This window comes from Ursus americanus, chromosome 9, assembly GCF_024610735.1.
Source record: "Ursus americanus isolate L20-20 chromosome 9, mUrsAme1.1.p, whole genome shotgun sequence".
NCBI classification, from domain to species: domain Eukaryota; kingdom Metazoa; phylum Chordata; class Mammalia; order Carnivora; family Ursidae; genus Ursus; species Ursus americanus.
In genome coordinates this window covers 36284634-36298954 of record NC_142135.1, presented here as the reverse complement: position 1 = coordinate 36298954, position 14321 = coordinate 36284634, and the positions used below count along the sequence as shown (strand labels likewise).

At 34.7% G+C, this 14321-nt stretch overlaps 1 protein-coding gene and 1 pseudogene across 7 annotated transcripts in view; one reads left to right on the top strand and one right to left on the bottom strand.

Moving 5' to 3' along the window:
- The window catches only part of VPS13B (vacuolar protein sorting 13 homolog B), a 760370-nt gene that overhangs the window by 342616 nt on the left and 403433 nt on the right, over positions 1-14321 (top strand). The gene's annotated exons all lie outside the window — the stretch shown is intronic.
- Positions 11911-12643, bottom strand: LOC123797955 (small ribosomal subunit protein uS14 pseudogene; annotated as a pseudogene).

Here is a 14321-nt window from a genome sequence, read left to right as displayed (position 1 = left end):
TTCAGTTAGTGTTAAATATATTCACATTATTATGAAATGCACATTTAAATTTTTTACCTGAATTTTACAGTGGAGAACTGTCAGTGTTAATTTCTGCCTGAATTCTTATTAAAATGGGTTTTTATATTTTCAACCTAAATTCCAGTCTTGGTCCTAAGTTCGTTCCCAACAATTATGTAGTATTTTTGGCACGTGAAGGCCAAAGCTTGGTGATACTGCACTGGCCTTGATTTTGCTTGGTGATTATTCAACAAGAAGCAGACATCTTCCTCTTCTGATCACAATTAACCAATGTTAAATAGCTGGCTCCAGGGAGAACAGATGTGTGCTGGTTGGAAATGTGTTGACAGCAGAACAACACTGTTTCAGTGCTATAGGCACATAGGGCAGGCCAAGCCAGAATAAAAGCGTGTCTCACATGAAGATAATATATTATCACAGAATTCTAAATAATCTTCTAGAGAATGTATTTTTGAAAACAGGGAAACCCCTAAAAGCTATAACATCTGTTTACCCTATGTTTTGGAAATGTTATGAAAATTAATTTGGTCCTCTTGATGAAAATATCTGTAATGGAGATGAAAACTTTAGAAAGCAGGATGCTCCATAAATGATAGCTCTTTAAGAAACATTGGCTATTTATATTTTATGTGTTTATATATTACTTCTGAAGCCCAAAGCACTGTAAGTATATGGTTAAAATCATAGAAGGCCTTTTAATTTGACTTCTCGACTCCTACCAAGATAATGATAAATTAAGTTGTGATATTTAATGATGTAAATTTTAGTAGGTAATGCCACAATTTTAAAGTATGGAACTTTAGCTTCTGACCATGATAGTATAACAGGGACTAGATTTGTATTCCTGCTATAAAGAAGAAACTTGTCCAAATATATGGAAGAAAAAAAGCCTCTAGACATTGGACAATAGGCAGTACGGGACTGTGATTCATCATAGAAAGGAAACAAAGCAGTTGAACCCTAGGATTGCCCTGTTTTCTGGTTTCTGGCTAAAGGCACATTCCAGACCACAGAACAGGGTGTGATATATTAAGCTGAGCTCAGCTGTCTTGCTGAATTGGAGTTTAGGGAGGTAGAGTGACTGAAGTAGTAGGATGAGTGCAAATCATGGGATAAAATTCTAGAGAGAGAAAGCTGTGTAGCAAAAGAGCTCCAGAAATCAGGAATTCTGTTCTCATTGAGTATTTGCTAAATAGTAGGACATGCCTGCATAGGATGAGACTCTGCACGGTTGGGCAAATAATGACCTAGGAACCATGATCTGAATGATTCCTGGAGCTCACACAGGGCTGGAAGGCATTCAGATTCCTATTGTCATAGTATACAATTCCGTTGATTATTCAGGACATTCAGTAGAGACCTCCAAAAAGTCATGCCTCTGTAGTGGATCTAAACTATCAAAAATGTAAAGGCTACCTTAGACTCACCTTTAGCAAGTTTTAAAAAGCCTCTGAAGCAACAAAAACAGTGAGTAAGTTAAGTGCTGGCAAAATGAAGTCCAACACTATTAAGAGGAATGTACGAAGATCCAGATATGTAACAACTTAAAATTACAATGTCAAGCATTCAATCGAAAACCAATAGAGATGCAAAGAAGTAGGAATCTATGACCAGAAGAAAAATAAGCCAATAGAAATAAACTAAGAAATCATGAGAAAAATAAGCCAATAGAAATAAACTAAGAAATGGCATAGATGATAGAATTAGCAGGTTGTTAAATACTTGTACATTCAAACAGGTATTATAACTGTTCAGGTATTTAAGGAAAGATATGTACATTTTGGAGGATAATGGAAGGTATAATACAGAACCAAGCCCAACTCTAGAGTTGGAAAAATATATGGGAAGGGAGTAATTGACTGGGTAGAGTTAGCACTCGAGTAGACTTTGTAGAAGAAGAAATCAACCTTGAAGACCTAGCAATAGAAACTTGCCAAAATGACACACAAGAGAATAAATGGAAAAAAGTGTATGGAACGTTAGTAGACTGGGGGATGATAATTAATTTGGGTAGTCAGAGTAGGTCTCACTGAAAGTTTGAACAGATACTTCTGTTCCCTGAACGGGTACAGGAGGGAGCCATGCAGCTATCTTTAGAAAAATCATATGGGATTATATATGTATATTGGAATAAATTATCTAGCCTAACCCCTTCACTTGTAATTCTGGAGATTGATTCATAAAGAGGTCAAGCAAATTATCCAAGGTTAAAAAGTAGTGAAAAAAATATTTAGTGAGGCTTGTTTTTTAAGTTCTAGATAAAGTATTTCACCCATCCCCGCACCCACCTCCCCTCTGGTAACCATCAGTTTGTTCTCTGTAGTTAAGAGTTTGTTTCTTGGGGGTTTTTTTGTTTGTTTTTGTTTGTTTTGCTTTTTGCTCATTTGCTTTGTTTCTTAAATTTCACATATGAGTGAAATCATATGGTACTTGTCTTTCTCTGACTTATTTTGCTTAGCATAATACTCTCTACCTCCATCCATGTTGTTGCAAATGGCAAATCTCATTCTTTTTTATGGCTGAGTAGTATTCCATTGTGTGTGTGTGTGTGTGTGTGTGTGTGTGTGTGTGTGTGTGTTTGTGTGTGTGTTTGTGTGTGTATCCTCTTCATGTATGTATATCATCCTCTTTAGTCAATGGAATAGGTGATGGGGTTAAGGATGGCACTTGTGATGGGCACCAGGTATATGGAAGTGCTGAATCACTATAAATAAAAACTTAAAAAAATCTCTCAATATGAATATTTACATTACTTCTTGATTTATCAAGGAAGAATAATAGGTTAAACTATTTCATCCTTTTTAAAAATATCTTTCTCAATTTGATTATTGTTTAACTCTGTTCTTCAGGTTCTACTTGGTAAATTTTTTTCTCGTGCTGTATGAGGTGCTTTGCTATTTGGCAAATTACGGAGAATAACCCTTGAAAAGTAAATAGCACCCTGATCACCTTAGTTAACACATTTTCTCAATGTTTTAATGCACCTGTAGGAGATTCACACACACACACACACACACACAAATAAAGTTCCAGATTACGATAGTCATCCTGTAATTATTAGTTGCCTTCTTTCATTTCTTAATTGCATAACCAGCCATAAAAGTCAGGTCTATGCAAATTCTGTCATCTGCTATTTTCCCTCTAATACCCAATATACAACCAGCCAATTTCAGGGCATTCTTTTGTATCAAGGGATGGTTCTAAATTTTCAGTCCAGTCCCATGAGACTAAAATAATGAAGAATTTTACATCAGAGCTACCAATAAGGATGTAGTGAGAAACACCTGAACCTCTGTGATTAGCTTGGAAGGTTCTGCCACTCTTTAATTGGGTGTCACTTTAGTGTTGCAGTTAAGTTCCTGGATGGCACTCAGAAATGCAATACTGCTGACATTTTTTTCTTCCCTAATATGTATGTTTAAATATATCCCAGCATTTTAAAAAATAAAAAATTTATGATGTTTCAGATACTTACATTTCTTATCAGGTATATGGAAATTCTATCTTATTTTCTTAAAATTAAATATGAAAAATGAATTTTAAAAACACTTTGTTTATATTACAGATAAAGGTTTCAGATTTTTTGAAGAATCTTTTTGACAGTGAATTTTGGTTATTAGGTAAAATATCTCTAATTACATTTTTTTTTCTGATCTCATTTCAAAATAATAGTATTTTTAAATTAAGCAGTGGCTCAATAATGTAGTTGTAATGATTAAGATTGAGTTAATTTTGGCTGAAAATATCAGAAATCTCTCAATAACAGTGGTTTAAATAAGATTGAGTTTTATCTGTCATGTAAAGCTTAAGGGTAGACACCCCAAGGTCATATGGCTCTCCAAGGTCAGGTACTTTCTTATTCCACTACGAGTGGCCTCTATTACCAGACTTGATGACTGGTCCTCAGTGGATGCTTCGACTGTTCTTCATGTCTGCATTTCAGTGAGCAGAAATGAGTAACAAGAAGAGAACACCTTACCTCTTTGAAAAGTATACAGAAGTTGTACTGTTCACTTTTGCTTATATACTCTTGGCCAGAAACTAGTCATGTTTATTTGATCATTATGTGATCATATCCAGAACTGTATAGGATCTCAGGAATGTAGTCTGTATTTCTTAAGGCCCATATGTGTCACCAAAAGGTTTAGGTTCTAACTGAGAAAAAAAGAGGAGAGTAGATAGTACAGGTTATTTAGCTTATTACAGGTTATTTACTCTGCCGTAGTAACTTAAAATGGAATGTCATACTGGAGTTTGGGGAGAAAAGTAGAAAATATTTTCCTTTAAGTGAGAATATCAGAAGACAAAGCTGGTAAACGTGTTGTCATGTTTGAGATATTGCTTAGGTTTTTCACAATGAGAGCTAGAGGCTTAGGAGTCATTGCCATAGGGATCTTACACAGAGCCACAGAGTGCATGATCTCCCAGGGAAACCATATGCAGCAAAATGAGAAGAAAACCCAAAATTAAATTCTGAGCCACTTTTTCTTTAGAGAGTAAGGAGAATGAGCCAATGGAAAGATTGAGAAACATCCTTCTAAGAATTAGGCAACTTAAGTGTATACATACGTGTGTATACATGTGTATGTATGTATGTATCTATCTATCTGTCAATCTATCTGTCTATGTGAGACATAATTGAAAAGCACTTCAAGATGAGGGTGGGTAACTGCCTAGGATGCTGTAGAGTCATCAAGAACAATGAGGCAGAAATTGGCCAGAGGAGCTTTAGTTGTTAGGAAGTGAATGGGAATTGAAACAGCCACTATCCACACCACTCTTTCCAGAAATTTCACTATACAGACACTTGGGTGTGTCTATAGAGAGGTAAAGAGGAGAGAAGGAAGAATTGGAGATACTGGAACGTTGGCCATAATTTATACAGTGAGATCACAAATGAAGCAAAATATAAGCTCTTGTAAACAGATGTAGGACTCAATAGGAGAATTGCCTCTTCCTCTGAGACAGAGGTAAGACAATAAGAGTACGTATATGTCAATTTAGTTAATTTTCTTTCCACACACGAGTTATGTAGGGTAAGTATTATTTTCTTTGCCCCGTTTCAGAGAATGTAACAGATGAGGAAACGTATAAGTTCTTCAAAGTAAGACCCTGTTTTGCATGTACAGGAATGTGTTCCTTCTAAGAAAACAAGACTTTGCACTTTACCTTCATTTGTTTTTGTATCCATTTAATATGTTACTCCAAGTTTGAAATTTTGTCAGATGTTCAAAAAAAATCACTTTATCCGTAGGCAGTATAACTTGTAGGATGAAGTTGTGAGATTTCCATTTTTTGCTAGTAATAGTTGCTCCTGAAGGCACTGATGTATTTCGGAGTCTAATTTTAAGAATTCTGCATTATAAGTAAAATGGTTCACACCAATGTAATTATTCAATCTAAAAATGTTTAAATCATCCTTAATTTGATTAAACTAGAATGTTGAGCAGGTATGTTCCTAGTTACAGGGTGGAATTAGTATTAATGTAAAGAAATAAATTTTTTGTGGACTTATGTATGTTAGAAGTTGCTTCCTTTAATCATGTAGTTTAGCATAAAATTCCATTCCTTTGTGATTAATTAGATATCCAATTTCATTGGCAAATGTTAAAGCATTGGAAAATATTGCATAATATGCAATTGATTTTATTCTTTCAGGGATAAAATGTGGTTTAAAGTATATTTTCCCCTTTTGGAATAGAGAAAGATTTAAAATAAAATGAAGTATATCTAATGAAGTACATCAAAAATTAAATAAACTTGGAAATACCATCCAGAAAGTAATCAGAGAACTTAAAGGAAAATATACATTTACTAAATTGCTTTTTCCTGTTTGTACTTTGTAAGAACAATTATTTTTATTTCTAAATCTAGAATTTATGAGAAAAATATTAAGTCTGCCGAACTTAACATAATCTTTACGATTCAAATTATGTTTAAGTTCATATCTAAGCTTATCTTTCTGAAGAATTTCAACAGGTGCCATATGATGATTTGTCATATCAGCCATAGTAGTCTAGATGGTTGTAGCTATAGAGTATTTTTACATTTTGATTTTTTAATATTTCATAAAATATCCGTTCATCATTTGATGATATTCTTTTATAGACGTACCTGGTAATTACACTACTCACTTGGCACTACTACATACCTGAATTTCTTCCGTTGCTAATTTTTATATGAGGACTCCTCAAGGAAATGATCAGTTCATAAAGAAATGTAATTTACGCTTCTTTATTGTGTCTCCTAGTGTCTGGCAGAATGTCTTTTAATTAGTGTTTGCTCATTAATTCCAAGAACATGTTGAGTTTGTTAAGCAAACTAGGTTTATTGATTCTTATTTTTAAATATATTATAATTTGTATAGCGTGCACATAATGTCTTTTCCTCCTGGAACTTTGATTCTTGAAATTTAGATGAGTAATTATTTCATATTTAAGTGGAAAAAATTTTTGTTCTCCTGTTTCCTTGGTTCACTTGTTATTTCTCTAGGACTCTAAAGCAGATTTATTTAGGTATGGTTTCTTTTAATATGTTCAAGTTTTACTCTGATTTTTACTTTGAAAATAGAATATAGACTACTGCATTTTGTCAACGGAGATGGCTTTAGAAGGTAAATTCTTTTAATGCTGAGAAATTAGTTTTAAATTCTACATCCTGTTGGGATTAATTTTGACTACTGTCCCTACTACCTCACTCCTTCCTCTTTTAAATGTCCTAATCCAAGCCCAGATCAAAACAAAGGAAAAGAACCCCACAAAACCAGTTTTTAGATTCCTCGAACACATCTGAGGCAGGCTCATATTTTGTTAAAAGCATTACTAAACAGAGAATGAATTAAAACAAGTACAGAGGACACAAACTATTTGAAAATAGTTAATCTTTGGTGGCCTTCTACCTTTTTTCTTAGTGCATTCCTATCAGTAAAAATCCTTGAGCAATCTGTAGTACACCATTTATTGATTTATGCATTAAATATATGTATCACTATAGTAATATACTATATAGCATGCAAGATAATCTTAATTTTATTAACATTTAAATGTTTTTATTCTGATAGTTTTAATACATCAATAATATTTCAGTGAGACTAATATTGTGCTTCATTTTTAAAAATTTTAATACGTGTTATAGAAAATTAAAGGTTTAGTTCTTTTTTTAAGTGTTTTTAAAATTTTATTTTTAAAGATTTTATTTATTTGAGAATGAGAGAGCATGAGAGAGGGAGCATAAGCAGGGGTAGCTGCAGAGGGAGAGGGAGAAGTAGGCTCCCTGCTGAGCAGTAACCTGGAGATCTTGACCCTAGCCCAAGGCAGACACTTAACCAACTGAGCCACCCAGACACCCCAAGGTTTAGTTTTTTGTTTTTGTTTTTTTTAAAGATTTTATTTATTTATCCAACAGAGAGAGAGAGACAGCCAGCGAGAGAGGGAACACAAGCAGGGGAAGTGGGAGAGGAAGAAGCAGGCTCATAGCGGAGGAGCCTGATGTGGGGCTCGGTCCCATAACGCCGGGATCACGCCCTGAGCCTAAGGCAGACGCTTAACGACTGCGCCACCCGGGCGCCCCAAGGTTTAGTTCTTAATTTAGTTTATTTTAATAGTTGATTTTAGTAGCTGACATTGAAAAGTCACCTCACTGAAATACATTATATCTAAGAGGGAAATGGACATCATTGATGTAGTAAAGACTTATTTTTCAGTCCTATCCATTTTATCAAAGGTCTTTGTTGACATCAGGCTAGTAAATTTCCATCTTCCTTATATCAATAAGATAATCTTCCAGATTAATGGAAAGATGTTGTCTTTTCCTTTTAAATAAATTAGTGATATCTTTAATCCATATGTTTGGATACATGTGTTTTGTGGGAATCTTTAAAAAATGTATATCCAAATTATGAGGATTAATTTAGTTAAAGGTAGTGAATAAAATTTATAACTCTAATTAACTGTGTGCATATAAATTATAATAGCCCACCATTAAGTGAAAACAAATGAAAGAGTGAGGGGCTCCTGCCATTTTCTTCTTGTTATTGAATGTCTACTCTTGTTTCAGTATACTTATCATTGTGTTTATCTGTAGACTTATGACATGGGGAAGGACCTCAATGCAATTATACTTTACTAAATATTAACAAAGCCTGTCTTTCTCATTTTTAGATAAAAGTAAATATGAGGAGATATTCTCATATTTGTCCCCAAGAGCTCAGTGGATGGTCTTACAATTTTGTACCCTACATTACTGGAGTTTACTGCTGTCTTAGGGTGTTACTATATAGAAGTTTAGGGTTATCTGAAGGAAGTCCCTCCTATAAGGTACAGATGGGAGAGTGCCAAGGGTTGAACTGAGAAAAGAATTGGCTAATGTAGTTGAAATCTTTTGGAGGTGGAGAAGAAATTAGAGGAGTAAAATATAGCATCTCCAAATATGCAAGTTCAGGCAAAGTGTCATAGGGATAATAGCCAGTGAATATGATAATGGAAGGACTGAGAGCCAAGGGACGCAGAGTCTGAATAGCTCTTGAGGAGCTAAGCCTGGGAAATGGGAAAGTAAACCCCATGATATGCTTGAGCATTTTGGAGCTTATGCAGGCTGTGTAATGATATTGTGAGGGCTGGGCAGGTACACCTATGGGGAAGAGAAGGAAAAATAAAATAAGAACAAAGAGGGAGGCAAACCATAAGAGACTCTTTTAACTCTAGGGAACAAACTGAGGGTTGCTGGAAGGGGTAATTGGGTGATGGGCATTAAAGAGGGCACTTGATGTAATGAGCAGTGGGTGTTATATGCAATTGATGAATCACTGAATTCTACCCCTGAAACTAATAATACACTATATGTTAACTAAATCGAATTTAAATAAAAAATAAAAATAACAAAAAATTGCCTGTTTGTCCTCCTAGTTGATAAGTGACTCCTTTATTAGGGAAGACACGTTTCTAAAGTACTATTTTTTGATACATTTCTAAATTACAAAGGGCCCTCCGATTGTAAATGACAGAAACTTTTAAAATTATTTTAAATTTGAAAAAACAGGGATATTTTCTTGATTTGCATAACCAAAATGGTAAGAAAAGCAAAGACACATCTTTTCCTTGGAATGACTTAGAAACAGAGACTCCATACCATTAGGACTCTGTTTTTCTTTTCCTGCTGGCTTAACTTTCTTTTATTGAACATAGGTTTCTTGACTTAGCAGTAAACATGGCTGTGGTTCCTCTGGACTCACATACTTAATTCTCTGTGATCAAAGAGAAAGATCTGGTCTAGTATCTGTTGAAAACATACCTAAGAAGGATTTTGTTTGGCCTCTCTTGGATCATGTGCATACATCTTAGACAATCATTGTGATTAGGAAGGTTAGGTAGTATGATTGGCCCCAGTGGCAGCTCTGAGTTTAGGGTCCTGAGATGTGATACCAGAAAATGGACAGCTAGCAGAAACATGGCTCCTGGGAATAATTTGTGAGTGAGCCATTCCGGTTTGTGTCTACTAATTTTTCGTTTTACAGTTAGTCACAACAGATTTAAAACACAAAATGTTAATCATATAACACTAAAACACTTTCACAGGTTTCTGTTTTAATAAGAATAAGGTAGATGGCTTATGAATGTATTGCACACAAGAATTAGGAGCCCAGGAGGAAAAGAATTTAGACTAGAAAGATACGGGATGCGTAAAACAGATCGCAGCCTACAATGGGTTTTTGTGTGTTTCTTAATCTACAGCTTATTCATTTGGGAGAAAGGAATTAAGGAGTGTTTTCATTGTTCTGCTTTGCAGTTTTTTAATTTTGAAACTTTGTTTCATTATAAGGAATTTTTTCTAGTGATTCATTAATTTGAATTATAAGATTTAAAAAATATGTCAGTTAATTTTAAAAGTTCTTTGAGAAAACATTGTGATGTTAATAAGTACATTGAAAGGTTTTTGAATATAGAGTTCTTCTTTGGAAATAAGTTATTTTAGTTTTTACATGAGTTGGCAAGAATTCAACAAAAATTCAACCAAATTGTTTTGTATGCAGTCTTCCTCCTCCCCCCTTTTTAGCAGTCAGAACAAGATTATGGTTTCCAGATGAAATTCTGAATGTCACATAGTGATGACATATATTTTCCTGGTTGGCTCAGCATGAGATGCAATTTTGCATGCCATGTCACGCTGACTTGCAGAATCCAAAAAGCCATTATTTCCCCAGGGGCCTTCAAGAGTGATAGTATCAAATGTAGTTTGTATTTTGATGAAAAGTCTCAGGCATTATTGCAGTTTCTATGGCAAGTTGCTTAAAGCTTTATATATTATCTAAACCCTAGAAATTTAAAAATAGTGTTACTATATAAAAGTCACTTTTTCTTCAAGTTACTTAAATTTATGTTGCCAAATTAAGTTGCCAAAAATAATGATCATTGTAAGATACAGATCAAGTTAGGAGGGTATGGTGGAAAAACCAGTAGACTAGGGACCGAAAAATCTAGCTTTTGATCCTGTCCCCACTCCAATGTCAAGCTAACCTCATACACCTGCATTTTCTTTGTTTATAATGTGATAATAAGTATACCAACAATAGCTCATAGATTTAAGTATTGTAAGAATTAAATAAAGTAAGATTTGTGGAAGTTCTATAAAATGATAAAACACATTCAGATAGAAAGTAAATATCACATTTTTTATGTTTGCATTTTAAAAGGAACGGTATATGTTCTAAGCAAGGTGAAGCTTATTGTTTTATCTATTAGCTGCTGACATTGCAGTGTAATTTTAGTTTTTCTTTTCTCCGTTTGATATTAATCATCTTAAAGTTGCCTTAAAACCCAGTATTTCCTTTCATTCTTACATAACAACACTTATTTCACACTGATGATTTATTTTACATTTGTCTTAAGTGAGTTGCTATGTTATACCAGTTTTCTTTCTTTCTTTTCTTCTCTCTCTCTTTTTTAAAATGTCTCATAACCAGTTGTCTACATCTCTGTTTAAATATCTTACAGGCCATTCAAGGGGCACCTGTGGTTAAGGGTCCAACTCTTGGTTCCAGCTTAGGTCATGATGTCCTGGAATGGAGCTGCATTGGGCTCTGAATTCAGCCAGGGGTCTTTTTGAGATTCTCTCTCTGTCTCTCCCTATCCCTCTGCCCCTCCCCCTTCTCTCTCTCTCTTCCTCTCTCCCTCTCAAATAAGTAAATCAATCTTTAAAGAAATAAATTTAGGTATCTTACAGGCCACTCAAGCCTAATGTCAAATCTGTACCAACCGTATGTCAAATCTGTACCAACCGTGTACCTTTCCCCCCCACTACCACTGACCATGTTACTCAAGGATGAAACCTTGAATTCATAGTGGCTTTTTTTCCTGTCCATTCTGTTTATATGCTGCATTCCCAATCAGAGCCGCATAATTTCTTCTACAGAATAAAGATCTGCTAAATAGTCTCACTCATGTCATTTCCAAATTATCTCATCATCTGTTCTCACTCTAACCCCATTGTTCAGGTGACAGCAAGAATCATCTTATTAAGAATGTAAATTGGATCATTTTATTCTCTGCCTAAAATGCTTCAGCAATTTCTTCCTGCATTTAAGGTAAAATCCAAACTTACTCCCATGGCCTACAAAGTTTGACCTGATTTAGCTTCTGTTGGGTTCTTCCATTCATCGTTTGTCATTTTTCCTTACATTGATCCTCTTTGATTTCTTCAGACACTTTATGCTTTTTCTTGCCTGGGATCTTTTCGTGTGCTGTTTCCATGGTTTCCATTTTTTTTTTTTTCACATTCAAACACTCATAATTGAAGTATTTTATTTTATATACAATGAGTTAGCATTAAGGTTAGGTATTTTGGATATCGGCAGTTAAGCTTGGTCTCTTGGATGAACCGTTCAAGGAGATTCACTTAATCCAACTTAATGAAGCCTGTATCCGCCACATACTGACGGAAACACTGGCAGCTCATATGGAGGCCGTGTTTCCGCATCAGACCACACCGGTTTGAGCAGACGCGGCAAGAACGAGAACCCTGGCCACAGTTCTTCGGGTGGCCACAGTAGAGCTGCTGGTGACCCCTCTTGCCGTCTCAGGTGCAATGAAGAGAAAGGCCGTTGTTGTTCTCATGGCTATGTACTTTTCATGCTCCAAGTCTTAGTTTAAACGTTACCCTTTTAGTAAAGAAACCTCCTTCCCTGTTTAGTCTTTCTCAGATAGGTCTGTGGCACTCCCCCACGATTCCCTACCTTAGCACCTGTTTTCTGCCCTCTTAACACCCATTATAGTTTTTCATTCTTTTTTTTTCTTTGTCTAGAATGTATATCAAGGACCATATCTGACTTTCTCACTTTTTAAAAATTGAGGTACAATTGACATACGTTACACTAATTTCAAGGTGTACAGCTTAACAATTCAATATATCTATATGTTGTGAAATAATCACAATTGGGCTAGTTAATATCCATCACTATACATAGTTACCATAAACTTTTTCTTGATGAGAACTTTTCCAATTTACTTTCTGAGAGACTATCAAATATGCAGTATGGTATTATTAACTATGGCACCATGCTGTACATTACATCCCCAGGCCTTATTTATTTTATACTGGAAGTTTATACCTTTTTACCCCCATCACTCATTTCACCGAACCCTTCCCTCTGGCTACTACCAGCCTGTTCTGTGTATTTATGAGCTTGGTTTTTGTTTTGTTTTATTTTGTTTCGTTTTTAGATTCCATATAGAAGTGAGATCATATGGCATTTGTCTTTGTCTGACTAATTTCACTTAGCATACTGCCCTTGAGGTCCATCCCTGTTATCACAAATGGCAAGCTTTTCTTCTTTTTTATGGCTGAATAATATTCCATTATAGGTGTGTGTATATCATATACATATGTGTGTGTATGTGTATATATATATATATCATATACGTATATATACACACACATATGCGTACATATTGACATATTTGTGTGTGTGTGTGTGTGTGTGTGTGTGTGTATTAACCTCATTTTCTTTTTTCATTCATCCAAAAGCAGACACTTAGGTTGTTTCCATATTTAGGCTAGTATAAATAGTACTGTAGTGAACATAGAGGTGCATATATCTTTTCCAGTTAGTATTTTCATTTTCTTTAGATAAATACCCCAAAGTGAAATTGCTAGATCATATGGTAGTTCTGTTTTTAATTTTTAAAGGAAACTGTATGCACTTTTCTTTCATAATGGCTGCACCAATTTACATTCCCAACAACAGTGCACAGGGATTTCCTTTTCTCCACATCCTTGCCAGCACTTGTTATCTCTTGTCTTTTTGATAATAGCCAGTCTCTCAGGTGTAAGATAATATATTATTTTGGTTGTGATTTGCATTTCCCTGATGATTAATGATTTTGAGCATCTTTTATGTACCTGTGGGCCATCTGTATGTCTTTGGGAAATGTCTTATTTAGATCTTCTGTCCATTTTTTAATCAGATTGCTTTTTGCTATTGAGTTTTATGAGTTCTTTACATATTTTGGATATTAACCCCTTATCAGATACATGACTTACAAATATTTTCTCATATTCAGTAGTTTGCCTTTTCATTTTGTTGCTGGTTTCCTTTGCTGTGCAGAAGCATTTTAATTTGATATAGTCCCAGTAGTTTATTTTTGGTTCTGTTTCCTTTGCTTTTGGTGTCAGCTTCAAAAAAATCATAGCCAAGATCAGTGTCCCAGAGCTTACTGCATGTGTTTTACGGTTCAGGTCTTAGTTTTAAGTCTTTAATCCATTTGAGTTAGTTTTTGTGTTTGGTGTCCAGTTTCATTCTTCTGCATATGGTTGTCCAGTTTTCCCAACAACGTTCATTGAAGAAACTGTTTTCCCCCCAAGATTTGTTTACTTCTTTTTTCCCGGAATCTAACATCTATTTCTGGCACTGAGCAAATATTTAATAAATAATTATTGCACAAATCCATAAAACCTTTTTCTCTCTTTTTATTTTTATTTAGGGACTTAAATATCACATCCCTTAAACTTTTTTGCCCCCAGTTCTTTAATTTATATTGATGTCCAGTAACTTTTCATGTCTGTTCCCACATTTCCCAGGGGTACTTATCAATTATTTAGGAGAAATAGCAGGGTATAGTACATTTTAAGTTGGTGCACATAATCTTTCAGAATATTCCCACTATATCACAAATTCAGGTATGTTTAAAAATGTTAAATACTGACAAGAGTAGTCAAGGTATAACCCAGGATATTGACGTTAGATTTCATCTTTAGTTGGGTAATCAGTAAATATTAATTTTGGGTTCCTACAGTGTTCTTAATTGTGT